Here is a 17,915-nt window from a genome sequence, read left to right as displayed (position 1 = left end):
GGAGGTTGTGTCTCGTTCCCAATTGGTCCCAGGGATGTCACCTGATGGCCGCAAAGAGACGTTCTCCCTCCCCAAGGCACGTGCACCCTAGTTTCATTACACATTACCCCTTGTTACTGTTGCCAAGTCCATCAAAGCCCTGATTGGTGGACCACTGATCCAGTCACAGCTCTTGGTCTTTTGGCAATGTTAGGGACACCCACAGTGCTTTTAAAATACAGTGTCTAACAGCTTACATATTTGACAAACATGATTACATTGTGTATATTTATAGTAAGTATTATTTAACATTTCCTCACCTGGAATTTGAACTCACAACCTCTTGGTCACAGTATTCTAATCTTCCTGCTACGCCACCATGTCTGTATCAATGACTGATTTCACATGTAGGCCTATTCCTATACTTTGCATTTCAAAGTAAATCTCAGTGCTGTTAAAAATATTATATTTATCGTAGTGATTCAGGAGGTACATTAAAAGAGAATAATATGCCTCACCAACATTAGACAATTATACTGAAAGCCCAAACTCAAAGTGCTGAAAATGGTCAATTAAATTAGTGAGAGAATAGTGAGATTAACTGATATCTAAAATAGCAATGCAGATGGCAGAGATGTATTGTAGGTAATGCATGTGTAGGGAACCAAACTTCTACAGACTTTGTGGTGCAGCAGAAAGAACAGCATGCCTTAATCCAGAAGTGAGGAGTTCAAATCCCAGGTGGGGTCAAATAGAAAAGTCAGTCTTGATCATGTAAAATGTAGTTCTCATTGATTTAAGATGTTTTACACTATGTTAGCTGAACAGCGTACCACTTACCTTAAAATTCTCACTACCATTTCATTACCTTACTTCTAATGGTGTGGGACACCTAGGACCATCATGTGACAAAAACCTCCAGGGGACCATGACACAACATCCCAAGAACGTTCAGGTCAAACCGGGAACTATAAAAAGGTCCCTTGGAGAATGTTCCCTTGGGGCCATTATGCAATGTCCTAAGGACTATTAAAATGAGGTTCTAAAAGGTCCTGGGAACTTACAGGGAACTAGACAAAGGTCCTCCTGAGAACGTTCTCAGAATGTCAGTGGGATAACGTCGCACCGAAACCCTTAAGGGACCTAATGGGATCGTCACCAAACGTTCTCAGGACATCTCCTGTTTGCTGGGATGTCTGAACTCAGGGTTTGAATGGGGGTATCCAGTTTGCTCATGCATTCTGTTTAACACCAAGCAGTTGATCATATTAGTTTGGCCAAACATGCTATAATACTTTATGTAATCGTAATGCCTGAGCGGGCGATGTTCAAAGACATTCATGAGACGGGCAGTTGTGTGAATCCGCCTGATTCTGTTATAGGTGATTATAGACTGTTGCCTACTGTAGCTGACCAGTGGTCTGAAAGATGCCACAGTCAGCAGAGATGTAACAGCTCAGGTCAGATCAGACGAGAACTAGAACACATATAGACGCTTAATCCCATCAAGGCCCTATTTCTCCCTGAGATTACACCGTGATACATCACTTTGATGCACCTTTATTATTGGATTTGTTCTATGGTTAATATGATAATACTCCGGACTATCATCCTGTTTGGTGAAAACATCCTAATCCTTACTTCTAATTCTGCTTGGGTTTTGAGAAATGTTTTTCCCCTTAGGTTGTTTTACCCGGCAAATTTGGAGCATTTCCAAAACATTAGCTAAGATTCCCATTAAGTTCTAGTTAGGGTTTAATTTAACATTAGGATCATAACATCCCAATAACATTTTTTTTTAAATGTGATAATTATTATGTATATATTTTTTTATTAAATATCCTTGGAATGTTCTCCTAACATTTACTAAAATGTTGTGCACAACATCTGTAACAACCTCCACACAACCAACCTCCCCAAGTTCTCATGAGGTTTCCAGGTAATGCAATAGCACAACGTACGAGTAACATTTTCCCAGCAAACCAAAATGAGTTCCGTGAAAGTTCCCAGGACATTCATTAGGTTGCAGCAAACGTTCTCATAGTGAAACTGTGCAGTCGTGCTAATTAGTATACAATGTTTGTATAAAACATGAACCTGCTGTTGCAAGAAAGGATGTGGGAACAGTCTGGTGGGAACATTGTTGGGACATCACAAAAGATATGTTCCCAAAACATTCACCTGAGGTTACAAGAACATTCCAGAACATATTTTCTTCTTTAAAAGTTCCTAACACATTTGTTTTAGGTTGTACTAAAAGTGTGGGACATGACAAGAGATATGTTCCAGTAACACTAAAACTGTCACTTTGTGCTGATATTCAGATAATGTTTGTGCGAGGTTGCACAAAACATTATTTTGATGCAAGAATGTTGACAGAACAGCCTTCATGAGTTCTTTAAAGATTCCCAGAACATTTCATTAGGTTGTGGGAACAGTCTGGTTACATTACAAGAGATAGGTTCCCAAAACACAAAATATGCTCAGTTGTGATGACATTAATACAATGTTTAAGTTATGTTGCACATGACATTCCCTTAATGTTTTAAAAATGTTGATGGAACACCTGGTCTAAGTTCTTTAAATGCTCCCACAACATTTCATTATGTCATGTGAGTTGTCTGGGATGTTGCAAGAATATTATTGTGATATTCACAAAGGTTGCACAGAACATTCCCACAATGTTGCACAATGTTCCACAATTTCCAAATTAGTCAGTTTTTATGACATTTATAGCACATTTGTTTTAGGTTTAACATAATATTCCATTGCTGTTCACACAATCTACTTAAAAAAAAGGTTAAACAGTCAATATTTACACAATGTTTTATTTTTTACAGTTATAGTAAATTCTGCATTTCTGACTGGATTTGTACATCTGGACAAAATAAAATAAATCCTCTCTTTTAGTAGATTATATGTGAGGCTCAATTTCATAGTTAAAAAAAGAAAAGTTAAATAATATGTGTGTTTGAACCAGCAATCTTCAGATCTGCAGCAAGATGACTAACACTCTGCACCACCAGGGGATAGACCTGACCTTTCAGGATTTATGATTTAGCTCTTTGCCCTTGTGTTAAAAAAAAGAACAATACAATTTTAATTGAAAACAATCAGAGTAAGGTAATGAATTGTTACCCAGAAATGATTTGATATTGAGATTTTAAAAATGTCAGCATTGGACCTTTAAATAAATTAAAAGATTATTGCATTAAACCTGAATTTGTTTTTGTATATTTATTATGTATCATAATTTTTCAGAATGAGTATTGCATGCATTTGTATATGTTTTGCATGCATTTGTATATGATGAAGAAAATAATTATTTAAAAAAAAAATCATCACACAGTGTTACATGTACACAGCATATGAAAGGGATAGGAACATTTCAATAACTCAGAAATTGTGTTCTGTGTCCTGATTGAACATGTTAGGACAAAAACAAACCTGGAAGACCATTGTTTTCCCCTGGTGATGCAGAGGGTTAATGATCTGGCTACAGTGCTGAAGATTGCAGGTTCACTCCCACATATGCTTCACCCATGTTTGTTTAAAATATATATATACAGTATATACTCTCCTAAAAGAGAGAATGTCTATATGTCATCCAGATATATAAATCCAGTCAGCAGAGTTTAGAATACCTGTAAAAAAATGAAGCATTTTTCAAAAATGTATAGTTCAATTTGTGAAAACATACAATATAATTCCTACTTTGAGAAGCTTGATATTGTCCCCCCTGTCTTATTTTTCATGATAGAGCAGCACTCGAATTCTTGGATGAATTGTGAATATGGGCCCAGAGGTGATGGTAAATAACCCAGTTACCAGTATTTCCCAGGGATAAATTCAGTGCCTTCAGAATGTATTCATACCCCTTGACTTATTCCACAAATTGTTGTGTTACAGCCTGATTTCAAAATGGATTAAATATATATTTTTCTCACGCATCTACACACAATACTCCATAATGACAAACTGAAAACATATTTTTAGACATGTTTGCACATTTATTGAAATGAAATATGACATTTACATAAGTATTCACACCACTGAGTCAATACTTTGTAGAAGCACCTTTGGCAGTGATTACAGCTGTAAGTCTCTAAGAGCTTTCCACACCTAGATTGTGCAACATTTGCCCATTATTCAAAACCATTTTCAGGTCTTGCCACAAATTTCCAAGTAGATTTACAGTATCTTTGGAAATATTCAGACGCCTTCACTTTTTCCACATTTTGTTACATTACAGCCTTATTCTAAAATGGATTTACATTCATGAAAACCCCAGCAATCTACACACAATACCCCATAACAACAAAGTGAAAACCTTATTTATATTATTTACATAAGTATTCAGACCCTTTGCTGTGAGATTCAAAATTAAGCTTAGTTGCATCATGTTTGCATTGATCATCCTTGAGATGTTTCTACAACTTGATTGGAGTCCACCTGTGGTAAATTCAATTGATTGGACATGATTTGGAAAGGCACACACCTGTCTATATAAGGTCCCACAGTTGACAGTGCATGTCAGAGCAAAAACCAAGCCATGAGGGTTGAAGGAATTGCCTGTAGAGCTCAGAGACAGGATTGTGTCAAGGCACAGATCTGGAGAAGGGTACCAAAACATTTCTGCACTATTGAAGGTCCCCAACAACACAGTGTCCTCCATCATTCTTAAATGGAAGAAATTTGGGACCACCAAGACTCCTCCTTGAGCTGGCCGCCCGGCCAAACTGAGCAATCGGGGTAGAAGGGCCTTGGTCAGGGAGGTGACCAAGAACCCGGGGTCACTCTGACAGAGCTCTAGAGTTCCTCTGTGGTGATGGGAGAAACTTCCAGAAGGACAACCATGTATGCAGCACTCCACCAATCAGGCCTTTATGGTAGAATGGCCGGACGGAAGCCACTTCTCAGTAAAAGACACATCACAGCCTGCTTGGAGTTTGCCAAAAGGCACCTAAAGACTCCCAGACCATGAGAAACAAGATTCTCTGGTCTGATGAAACCAAGATTGAACTCTTTGGCTTGACTGCCAAAGGAGGAAACCTGGCACCGTCCCTACGGTGAAGTATGGTGGTGGCAGGATCATGCTGTGGGGATGTTTTTCAGCAGCAGGGACTGGAAGACTAATCAGGATCGAGGCAAAGATGAACAGAGCGAAGTACAGAGATCCTTAATGAAAACCTGCTCCAGAGTGAGCAGGTCCTCAGACTGGGGTGAAGTTTCACCTTCCAACAGGACAATGATCCTAAGCACACAGCCAAAGCAACGTAGGAGTGGCTTTGGGACAAGTCTCTGAATGTCCTTGAGTGACCCAGCCAGAGCCCGAACTTGAACCCGATCGAACATCTCTGGAGAGACCTGAAAATAGCTGTGCAGCAACGCTCTCCATCCAACCTCACGGGGCTTGAGAGGATCTGCAGAGAAGAATGAGTGAAACTCCCCAAATGCAGGTGTGCCAAGCTTGTAGTGTCATACCCATGAAGAAAATATGCTGTAATATCTTCCAAATGTGTTTCAACAAAGTACTGAGTAAAGGGTCTGAATACTTATCTAAATGTGATATATATATACAGTGCCTTGCGAAAGTATTCGGCCCCCTTGAACTTTGCGACCTTTTGCCACATTTCAGGCTTCAAACATAAAGATATAAAACTGTATTTTTTTGTGAAGAATCAACAACAAGTGGGACACAATCATGAAGTGGAACGACATTTATTGGATATTTCAAACTTTTTTAACAAATCAAAAACTGAAAAAGTGGGCGTGCAAAATTATTCAGCCCCTTTACTTTCAGTGCAGCAAACTCTCTCCAGAAGTTCAGTGAGGATCTCTGAATGATCCAGTGTTGACCTAAATGACTAATGATGATAAATACAATCCACCTGTGTGTAATCAAGTCTCCGTATAAATGCACCTGCACTGTGATAGTTTTAGAGGTCCGTTAAAAGCGCATGAAGAACAAGGAACACACCAGGCAGGTCCGAGATACTGTTGTGAAGAAGTTTAAAGCCGGATTTGGATACAAAAAGATTTCCCAAGCATTAAACATCCCAAGGAGCACTGTGCAAGCGATAATATTGAAATGGAAGGAGTATCAGACCACTGCAAATCTATGCAGCCATGAGGCCCATGATCACTCTGGATGAACTGCAGAGATCTACAGCTGAGGTGGGAGACTCTGTCCATAGGACAACAATCAGTCGTATATTGCACAAATCTGGCCTTTATGGAAGAGTGGCAAGAAGAAAGCCATTTCTTAAAGATATCCATAAAAAGTGTCATTTAAAGTTTGCCACAAGCCACCTGGGAGACACACCAAACATGTGGAAGAAGGTGCTCTGGTCAGATGAAACCAAAATTGAACATTTTGGCAACAATGCAAAACGTTATGTTTGGCGTAAAAGCAACACAGCTGAACACACCATCCCCACTGTCAAACATGGTGGTGGCAGCATCATGGTTTGGGCCTGCTTTTCTTCAGCAGGGACAGGGAATATGGTTAAAATTGATGGGAAGATGGATGGAGCCAAATACAGGACCATTCTAGAAGAAAACCTGATGGAGTCTGCAAAAGACCTGAGACTGGGACGGAGATTTGTCTTCCAACAAGACAATAATCCAAAACATAAAGCAAAATCTACAATGGAATGGTTCAAAAATAAACATATCCAGGTGTTAGAATGGCCAAGTCAAAGTCCAGACCTGAATCCAATCGAGAATCTGTGGAAAGAACTGAAAACTGCTGTTCACAAATGCTCTCCATCCAACCTCACTGAGCTCAAGCTGTTTTGCAAGGAGGAATGGGAATTTCAGTCTCTCGATGTGCAAAACTGATAGAGACATACCCCAAGCGACTTACAGCTGTAATCGCAGCAAAAGGTGGCGCTACAAAGTATTAACTTAAGGGGGCTGAATAATTTTGCACGCCCACTTTTTCAGTTTTTGATTTGTTAAAAAAGTTTGAAATATCCAATAAATGTCGTTCCACTTCATGATTGTGTCCCACTTGTTGTTGATTCTTCACAAAAAAATACAGTTTTATATCTTTATGTTTGAAGCCTGAAATGTGGCAAAAGGTCGCAAAGTTCAATGGGGCCGAATACTTTCGCAAGGCACTGTATATATATTTTGTTTTATAAATTAGAAAACATTTCTAAAAACCTGCTTTTGCTTTGTCATTATTGGGTATTGTGTGTAGATTGATGAGAAAAAAACAACTTAATCAATTTTAGAATAAAGCTATACCATAATAAAATGTGGAAAATCTCAAGGGGTATGAATACTTTCCAAAGGTACTGTAAGTCAAAACTGTAACTCGCCCACTCAGGAACATTCAATGTCACCTTGGTAAGCAACTCCAGTGTAGATTTGGTTTTGTGTTTTAGGTTATTGTCCTGCTGAACAGTGAATTCATCTCCCAGTGTCTGGTGGAAAGCAGTCTGACCACGTTTTCCTCTACGATTTTGCCTGTACCTAGCTCCATTCCGTTTATTTTTTATCCTGAAAAACATGATGTAGCCACCACTATGGAGGGTGGAACTCGGTAATGTTTTATATTGGATTTTGTATTTTCCCCAAACATGATGCTTTGTATTCAGGACAAAGAGTGAGTTGCAATATTTATTTAGTGCTTTGTTAAAAACAGGATGCATGTTTTGGAATATTTTTAATCCTGTGCATGCTTCTTTCTTTCACTCTGTCATTTAGACTAGTATTGTGGAGTAACTACAATGTTTTTGATCCGTCCTCAGTTTTCTCTTATCACAACATGTTTTTGTTATTCACCCGATGATGGACTGAGTATTTAAAACAACACAGCCATAACCATTTACATACAAATACTTCATACTTAATACGTAGATGCTGACTTATGTCAATTACAAACAATATAGTCAGCCTACGTGGTTAATGTTTGCCATTTACCTCTGCTAGATCACATTAATCAATAAAAGCTTTTTTCTTTTATAGAACAAAAATCTATTATAATCAAGACATGGGTGGAATAAATCCTGTTAATATTGAACAAATACACACGAAACAATGTTTTCTTTTCACCCCTTTCTCATGGTATTCAATTGGTAGTTACAGTCTTGTCCCATCACTTTAACTCCTGTACAGACTCGGGAGCGGAAAAGGTCAAGAGCTGTGCGTCCTCCGGAACAAGAACCCCACCAAGAAACACTACTTCTTTGACACAATGCCCACTTCACTTGAAGCACCTATGTGTCCGAGGAAACACTGCGTTGGCGTGCATGCGCCCAGCCTGCCACAGGAGTTGCTAGAGCACGATGGGACAAGGACATCCCAGCCGGGCCAAAGCCTCCCCGAAACCCAGACAACTGTGCACTACCTGATGAGACAGGTATCCTGGAATCAAACCAGGATATGTAGTGACGCAGACAGGACTGTGATGCAGTGCCTTAGACCTCTGCGCCACTGATGTTGATTGCTTGGAACTGAACAAATTGTAAGGACAAATTTGACATACAGTATTTTATGGAAAATGCTCATGCTCAAAAAAATCTAAAATCAAAATAATAATATCTCACTCACGTACAGTTGAAGTCGGAAGTTTACATATACTTATGTTTGGAGTCATTAAAACTTGTTTTTCAACCACTCCACAAATTTCTTGTTAACAAACTATAGTTTTGGCATGTCGGTTAGGACATGTACTTTGTGCATGACACAAGTAATTTTTCCCAAATTTTTTGGTGCACTGGTGCACTTCACAAAATAGATGGTATCATGAGGACGGAAAATTATGTGGATATATTGAAGCAACAACTCAAGACATCAGTTGGGAAGTTAAAGCTTGGTCGCAAATGGGTCTTCCAAATGGACAATGACCCCAAGCATATTTCCAAAGTTGTGGCAAAATGGCTTAAGGACAACAAAGTCGAGATATTGGAGTGGCCATCACAAAGCACTGACCTTTTGTGGACATAACTGAAATACTGAAAGTATTCAAGAGAAAGGTATTGCAATTGGCATAATACCTTTTACAGTCCTTTACATATAGTATGTTTGATGCTGAAAGCTATCCTATTTCATATTTTTCAGTCAGCACCAGTATCCTGGAGGTGGTTTGCAGTGATTGATTAGGTAAATAGGAGGAAAACGCTACTCTCCCTTCCGGGATGGCTACAAGGCCCTCCCCCGCCCTCCCGTCGGCAAATCAGATTAATTCTGCTCCTCCTCACCTATAGGCAGAAACCTAAACAGGTAGCTCCCCTGGTAAGGACTGTTCAACGTTGGTCTGACCAATCGGAATCCACATATGCCTCAAGATTGTTTTGCAAGCAGACTGGGAAATGTTCCGGGTTCCTCTGAGAATAGTATCAACGTATACACTGACTCGGTGACTAGGTTCATCAGGAAGTGCACACAGTGTTGTTCCCACTGTGAAGATTAGAACTTATTCAAACCAAAAGCCGTTGATCGCTGACCGAGCATCATGTCGGGCAGTATCACCGCCTGATACGGCAATTGCACTGACCGCAGCTGCAGGTCTCTCCAGAAGGTGGTGCGGTCAGCCCATCACACCACCCGGGGCACATTGCCTGCCCTCTAGGACATTTACAGCACCTGGTGTCACAGGAAAAGTGTTTGGAGCATGCAAAAAAAAGGCATTTCACTGTACTTGTGCACATGACATTAAAACTTGAAACTTGAAGACCAAGAAGATCATCGAGGACCTCGCCATGGCCTGTTCACCCCGCTACCATCTAGAAGGCAGAGACAGTACAGAAGTATCAAAGCTAGAGAGAGACTGAGAAACAGCTTCTATCGCCAGGCCATTGAACTGTTAAAAAGGCACCACTAGCCGGCCTCCGCCCAGTGCCCCGCCCTGAACCTTAGTCACTGTTCTTGCCGGCTACCACCCGGTACTCTACCCTGCTCCTTAGAGACTGCTGGCATACAGTATGTCCATAAAGTCATAGAACACTGATCACTTTAATAATGTTTACATACTGTTTCACCCACTTTATATATATATATATATATATATATATATATATATATATATATATATATATATATATTTACTTCAGAAAATATTCAGACACCTTGATTTTTTTCTCCACATTTTGTTACATTACAGCCTTATTCTAAAATGGATTACTTTTTTTTTTTTAAATCCTCAGCAATTTGCACACATAATGACAAAGTGAAAAAGTTTTTTCTTTTCTAAATTTGAGCCAATGTATTAAAAATTAAAAAGGGAAATATCTTAGTTCCATAAGTATAAGCAGATTCCAAGAACACAGGATGAGATGTTACTATCCTTTGTGCAAGCACTTCCAAGAGTTAATGAACAGTGAGCCTGGTGAAATTTGGGGAGCGCATCATCAGTAGTGTACCTTTGGTTCCTAGGGTGTTTCGGCCTTTCACACTATACACCCTCCCCAAAGGCGGCCAGCGGCAGGGTGATCAATCCTACGCTTGCGTCCCATTCCCAATTAGTCATAGGAGTTGCCTTGTTGATGATAGCCAACATCCCATGGGACTATGCATGGCAGGGGCATCCTCCTCCCTGAGTCAAGCATTGTTGACCGCATACCTCCTTGCCCTCTCACTTCGGGGCCCAGCTGGGGTCTTTCCTCTTCATCCAGAGCCACTGACTGCTGCCTTCTGCCGCCTCCGATACAGCTTTGATTGCCGAACGCTGGCTCTGGCCCTTAATTCCAAGGTCTCTAAGCAGTCTGGTTGTAGATGTTGCCACAAAACCTCTGCAGCCCACCTCCACTGGTCGGACTTCTGTGTTCCAGCCATGATGCCGTGCTTCGGCAGCTAGATCGGCATAGCGCAGATGCTTTCGCTCATAAGCCTTTGCTATGAGACTCAAAATTGAGCTCAGCTGCATCCTGTTTCCATCCTTGAGATGTTTCTACAACTTGATTGCAGTCCACCTGTGGTAAATTCAATTGATAAGAAATTATTTTAGAATAAGATTATCATAATAATAAAATTATCATTTTAGAATAAGACTGTAACGTAACACAACGTAAAAAAAAGTCAAGGGGTCTGAGTACTCCCTCCCAGAAAGGTGCAGATGTGTAGGTGGGAGAAGGACGTGACTGCCAGGAAGTCATTTTATGTATTTTTCTACTGTTCTACTCCTTCTTGTCCTTTTTTTTTTTTTTTTACCTAAAGTGAATTTCTGTTTTCTAATTGAAAGGTGTTTCTTGTTTGTAGTAAACACTGCTATTTTATACCAGTACATCTACTGTTGGTGTGTTTTACTTTCAACATTTCAACATTCAAAAATGTTCTCTCACATCTGAGCTATCTTGTTGTATGGTACACTGCTCTTAATATCACTTTTATTGAAGCTTACGTGTCGCCCTCTTGGCCTTAGGTAGAGCTTTTTGCTCTACCAAACCATATTTGGTATATACTGAAGTAAAATATAAACGCAACAAGCAACAATTTTAAAGATTTTCCTTAGTTACAGTTCATGTAAGGGAATCACTCAATTGAATTAAATTCATTAGACCCTAATCGATGGATTTCACATAACTGGGAATACAGATATGCATCTGTTGGTCACAGATTTACCCCCCCCCCCCAAAAAAAAAGTAGGGTCTTGCATCAGAAAACCATTAAGTATCTGGTGTGACCACCATTTGCCTCATGCTGTGCGACACATTTTCTTTGCATAGAGTTGGTCAGGCATTGATCGGTGGCCTACGGAATGTTGTCCCAGTTCTCTTCAATGGCTGTGCGAAGTTGCTGGATATTGGAGGGAACTGGAACACACTGTCGTACACATCGATCCAGAGCATCCCTAACATACTCAATGTGTGACATGTCTGGTGTGTATGCAGGCCATGGAAGAACTGGGACATTTTCAGCTTACAGGAATTGTGTACAGATCCTTGCGATATGGGACAGTGCATTACCATGCTGAAACACGAGTCGATGGCAGTGGATTAATGGCACAATAATGGGCCTCGAGATCTAGTCACGATATCTCTGTGCATTCAAATCTATAAAATGCCATTGTGTTCGTTGTCTGCAGGGTTGGGTAGGTTACTTTCTAAATGTAATCTGTTACAGTTAACAGTTACCTGTCCAAAATTTTAATCAGTAACATAACTTTTGGATTACCCAAACCCAGGTACATAATATGATTACATTCAGTTACTTTTAGATTACTTTCCCCTTAATAAGAGGCATTAGAAGAAGACAAAAATGTATGTAACCAATTGAACAACATCTATTGCAGGATAAATCAATGTAAAGGTTTACATAGCTGGCCTTATATGTATTTCATGGGTTGATTATGCAGCATTCTTCTAACCCATCGCATTCTACTACATATAATAATACGATTATGTCGTCCAGGTTGGGCTGGAGTGGGCCGTCATTGTAAATAAGAATTTGATCTTAACTGGCTTGCCTGGTTAAATAAAACATTTTTAAAAACTAAGATCATGAGGCATTTATGAGTTATATTATTCAAGAATCAATGCATATATATACAGTATATATCATTTATGAGTCAAAAAATGGATGTAGCAACTACAGAATGGCCCTTAAAGTCAAACAAGAGCGTGAACGTTTGAGCATGTGTCGATTAGGCCTATGGAATTTTTTTTTATCAGCATGAATTAGATTGAGCAATAAAAGCCCCGCTTTTATTCCATAGACTGGGATCTGCACTATGCAGCTGCTGCAAGAGCTCATTTTTCACTGGCTGTCCACTGGTATCAAATATAATGATTGATAGGCAGCTTAAACTTAATGAATTCAACCATTATTGGCTTCAAATACACTTTAAGATTTCTGAACAGCCATCCACAACAACAACAATCCATAAGGCGCAGATAGCTAAATGAGAGAGCAGCAGTGTGATTCACATCAATGCAATATGTAGATATCACCACTGTAGACTACACCACTGCTGTCATCCTTACCTCCAAGCGTTTATTCACTTTCATGTAACTAACTGATTACATGTTATACGTTACTCCTCAACCCTGGTTGCCTGTAACTTATGCCTGCCCATACCATAACCCCACCGCCATACACGTGTTCTGCGGTTGTGAGGACGTACTGCCAAATTCTCTAAAACGATGGTGGATAAATGAACATTCAATTCTCTGGCAACAGTTCTGGTGGACATTCCTGCAGTCAGCATGCCATTTCCACGCTCCCTCAAGACGTGTAACATCTGTGGCATTGTGTTTGTGTGACCAAACTGCACATTTTAGAGTGGCCTTTCATTGTTCCCCCTGGCACAAGGTGCACCTGTGTAATGATCATGCTGTTTAATCTTGATATGCCACACGTGGAATGATTGTCACATTTGTGAAGAACATCTGAGAGAAATAAGCTTTTTGTGCGTATGGATCATTTCTGGGATCTTTTATTTCATCTCATGAAATGTGGGACCAACACTTCACATGTTGCGTTTATGTTTTTGTTCAGTTTCTATAGAGCTTTTCAAAACAATCTCAAAGCTCATCAAAAGCAAAAAAACTAACACTAACAACAGCATGAGTAGCCTAGGCTAGGTGAATCAATAGACGCCGAGTCTTTGAGTTCATGCAGTCTCCAAAGATGGAGAGTGCCAATTAATGGCTTGATCAGAGGAAAGTGGTCAGGGAGATGGTTGATGAAGATGGAATCTGGTGAAGATCTTGTAGAGGGCTAGCTACTCTGGGAACCAGACTGAGTCCTGTAGCCCCTGGACTTCTCCTTCACAATGTATGGTACCCACTTGGGTGATGCATCAGCAGGTCTGGGCTCCAGAAAGCTCACCACTCACAATTCAGAGTAGCAGCCAGTCATCATCATTTTGGTCCCTCTGCCTAACCTCTGCGTTCCTCTATTCTGCATCTCCCATTCCTCTCAATCTTCGGGTGACTCTTCAATTGATACACTGCTCAAAAAAATAAAGGGAACACTAAAATAACACTTCCTGGGATCTGAATGAATGAAATATTCTTATTAAATACTTTTTTCTTTACATAGTTGAATGTGCAGACAACAAAATCACACAAAAATTATCAATGGAAATCAAATTTATCAACCCATGGAGGTCTGGATTTGGAGTCACACTCAAAATTAAAGTGGAAAACCACACTACAGGCTGATCCAACTTTGATGTAATGTCCTTAAAACAAGTCAAAATGAGGCTCAGTAGTGTGTGTGGCCTCCGTGTACCTGCATGACCTCCCTACAACGCCTGGGCATGCTCCTAATGAGGTGGCGGATGGTCTCCTGAGGGATCTCCTCCCAGACCTGGACTAAAGCATCCGCCAACTCCTGGACAGTCTGTGGTGCAACGTGGCATTGGTGGATGGAGCGAGACATGATGTCCCAGATGTGCTCAATTGTATTCAGGTCTGGGGAACGGGCGGGACAGTCCATAGCATCAATGCCTTCCTCTTGCAGGAACTGCTGACACACTCCAGCCACATGAGGTCTAGCATTGTCTTGCATTAGGAGGAACCCAGGGCCAACCGCACCAGCATATGGTCTCACAAGGGGTCTGAAGATCTCATCACGGTACCTAATGGCAGTCAGGCTACCTCTGGCGAGCACATGGAGGGCTGTGCGGCCCCCCAAAGAAATGCCACCTCACACCATGACTGACCCACCGCCAAACCGGTCGTGCTGGAGGATGTTGCAGGCAGCAGAACGTTCTCCACTGCATCTCCAGACTGTCACGTCTGTCACATATGCTCAGTGTGAACTTGCCTTCATCTGTGAAGAGCATAGGGCGCCAGTGGCGAATTTGCCAATCTTGGTGTTCTCTGGCAAATGCCAAACGTCCTGCACGGTGTTGGACTGTAAGCACAACCCCCACCTGTGGACGTCGGGCCCTCATGCCACCCTCATGGAGTCTGTTTCTGACCGTTTGAGCAGACACATGCACATTTGTGGCCTGCTGGAGGTCATTTTGCAGGGCTCTGGCAGTGCTCCTCCTGCCCCTCTTGCACAAAGACGGAGGTAGCGGTCCTGCTGCTGGGTTGTTGCCCTCCTACGGCCTCCTCCACCTCTCCTGTTGTACTGACCTGTCTACTGGTAGCGCCTCCATGCTCTGGACACTACGCTGACAGACACAGCAAACCTTCTTGCCACAGCTCGCATTGATGTGCCATCCTGGATGAGCTGCACTACCTGAGCCACTTGTGTGGGTTGTAGACTCCGTCTCATGCTACCACTAGAGTGAAAGCACCGCCAGCATTCAAAAGTGACCAAAACATCAACCAGGAAGCATAGGAACTGAGAAGTGGTCTGTGGTCACCACCTGCAGAACCACTCCTTTATTGGGGGTGTCTTGCTAATTGCCTATAATTTCCACCTGTTGTCTATTCCATTTGCACAACAGCATGTGAAATTTATTGTCAATCAGTGTTGCTTCCTAAGTGGACAGTTTGATTTCACAGAAGTGTGATTGACTTGGAGTTACATTGTTTTGTTTAAGTGTTTCCTTTATTTTTCTGAGCAGTGTACATGCGTAGGCCTACGGTACACTGAAGTTTACACCAAATATTTTGTTCCAAATGCTAGCTACTTAGCTAACGTTAGCTCAAAACAACCACAAGAACGGTCACTGGGTGGGGCTACAGATGAACCTTTCTGGTTCATATAAACCTGTAACTGAAGGTGGGTTCAAGACAACAGGGAACTCAACATCCTAGAGTTCTGACTTCTACGACCTGAAGATCACCTAGGTCACGATTTTGTTTCCCGAATTCCCAGTTGTCTTGAGTGCACCAACAGTAGCATGTTTCGTCCTTGACATACTGCATACTTTTTACTAAACAGTACATGCTAAATAGTATGTAGTACGATTAGTACACAGTATGCAGTTTAAGTAAACCAGATTTCGGACACAGACTTTATCTCGTAGGACCTCATACCTCATTCTGTCAGCTTCTTCACAAAATACTTGATCTGTGCTAACATTACAGTTTGATCCTTATTACTTTTTAATGGCCTGTACCAGCATGAATGCTGTTGACGAGGAAAGAAGGATAATTTGTGGGCCGTATTCATGAAATATTGAGAGCAAGCCAGCAAGCGCATGCTTTTAACACCATTCGCAACATGTTCCGAGAGACCTAAGCCGACACCACGAGTGGATTTAGTTCGATTTTCTTGAAGGCTCTGCGAAAAGGGAGTTATGAAGCCTGCTCACCCAAGTGACTGTTCCCACATTACACTAGCTTAGGCTCTATGGCCATGTCTTTTACACTGCAGGAGATTGGGAGTGACACAGAGCAATCCACTGAAATATTGATCAACGGGGTTAAATATTTCCTCGCCACGAGTGCCATAAATGGGTAGAAGCCAGAAAGCCATGGGTCCAGCTAGGTCCCCATGAGGGAGAGTCTTCGACTCACAGCCGGCCCACTCCACCTCCCAAGGTCCCCCATCTGTCATTAGAGCAAACCTGTTCTCTATTTAAGTGCGCCCTCTCCTATTGTGACTTCTTAAATACTTCACGAGTTCTGTTTAAAAAAGGGCTCCTTGAGTCACTTGTTGCATCTTTCATAAAACATCATGTACTTAGGCCATACTTGAGTGGGGGCTGAACATGATCTAATGGAGGCTGTGCAAAGTTTTTGGGGAATATTTTGTTAGTTAAGCGTTAGTTATTTAAAGAGAGCGTGTTTGAAACATACCTAATGCCTTGGAACTCTGGAGTGAATTGGAGAAATGAATTGGGGAAGCACGCATTTTCCCAACCTCGCTAACGGAGTTAGGAAAACATTTAAATAGCATTTTTTTCTTTATCAGCATGGTTATTTGATCACTTTTCCCAACGGGTGAAATTTCTATACAGATTCTATTTTATCCATCAACATCTTTGGCTTCTCCTCAAGGGCTGAGAATTGTTTTAGGTTGATTTTAGGACAGTATCATCCACGATTGCCCTAAAACAATGGAATGTACTTAAAACGCCATTAGGAAACAGTCTTTTATCTGTGCTAGGATGCATATTTTGGTCATCTGTTTTGCATTCTCCCGAACAGAGACAGCTGTGAGTATTGGTGTAGCGGCCCCCCTTGCCTCCATGAGAGGTCTCCTGGAGAATTTTAGATATACTATTTCAAAATGTTTACACTTGGTTATCATGGAAATCAAATGTCCCTGCCTGTGCCCCTGGAATTACCTCCTAAGTCCTGGCACACTCCCACCACTGACTCTGGGCCCTACAGTTCTGATCAAAGTTATCTGCACTAAATGAGTTCAATTGCTGCATCATCAACCAACCATTCAAAAGTTCTAAAGAGTATAATTAGCCATTTCAGCAGTTAATAACATAAAACGTACAAGCTACGTGATCTTTTAATCTCAGGCTATTCAGATTTTTTTGTGTGTGTGCTTTTTTTCAGTTGCTGACCCACCGAGCCACAAGCCATGGTTTATGGTTACCTAATATTAAATCGCAGAGCTGTGGATAGTAAAGTGGTTTTATTGACTGGTATGAGGAGCGATGGTGGAACAACAACAGAGCACTTGTGAATAAATGGAGGACTTCAGGAGTTTATAGACTGTTTTAGGCCTGAACTGTCGAAGTAAAAACAGTGTCCCATAGTAAAACTATAATTTAAAGCTTCTAGAGAATATTCCAGAGAAGTAGAGCTGGGAATAGGTATCACAGATACAGGACAATGTGACAATTTTTGTACTTTAAAGATCTTTGTGTGTTTAAAAAAATATATATTAAAGAAATTCTAACAATTTCTGTATAAATCTTTACCATCTACTCCATTGCATGGTCAAACAGATGGCTATCTTAACCTAAGAAAAATATCAAATTGTATTTATCATATTTATCAGTAAAGCATTGCTAAAGGGACATGGCATCCGGCTAGATAGGCTAGAAAAGCTAGATAAACAGGTAACTGCCAAAATGAAGGAAACACTCGAGTAAATGAAAAAGTATATTGAAGGCAGGT

This window comes from Oncorhynchus mykiss, chromosome 22 (genome assembly GCF_057628025.1).
Source record: "Oncorhynchus mykiss isolate SJ-2025 chromosome 22, ASM5762802v1, whole genome shotgun sequence".
Taxonomy (NCBI): domain Eukaryota; kingdom Metazoa; phylum Chordata; class Actinopteri; order Salmoniformes; family Salmonidae; genus Oncorhynchus; species Oncorhynchus mykiss.
Note: the sequence above shows the minus strand (reverse complement) of the source record.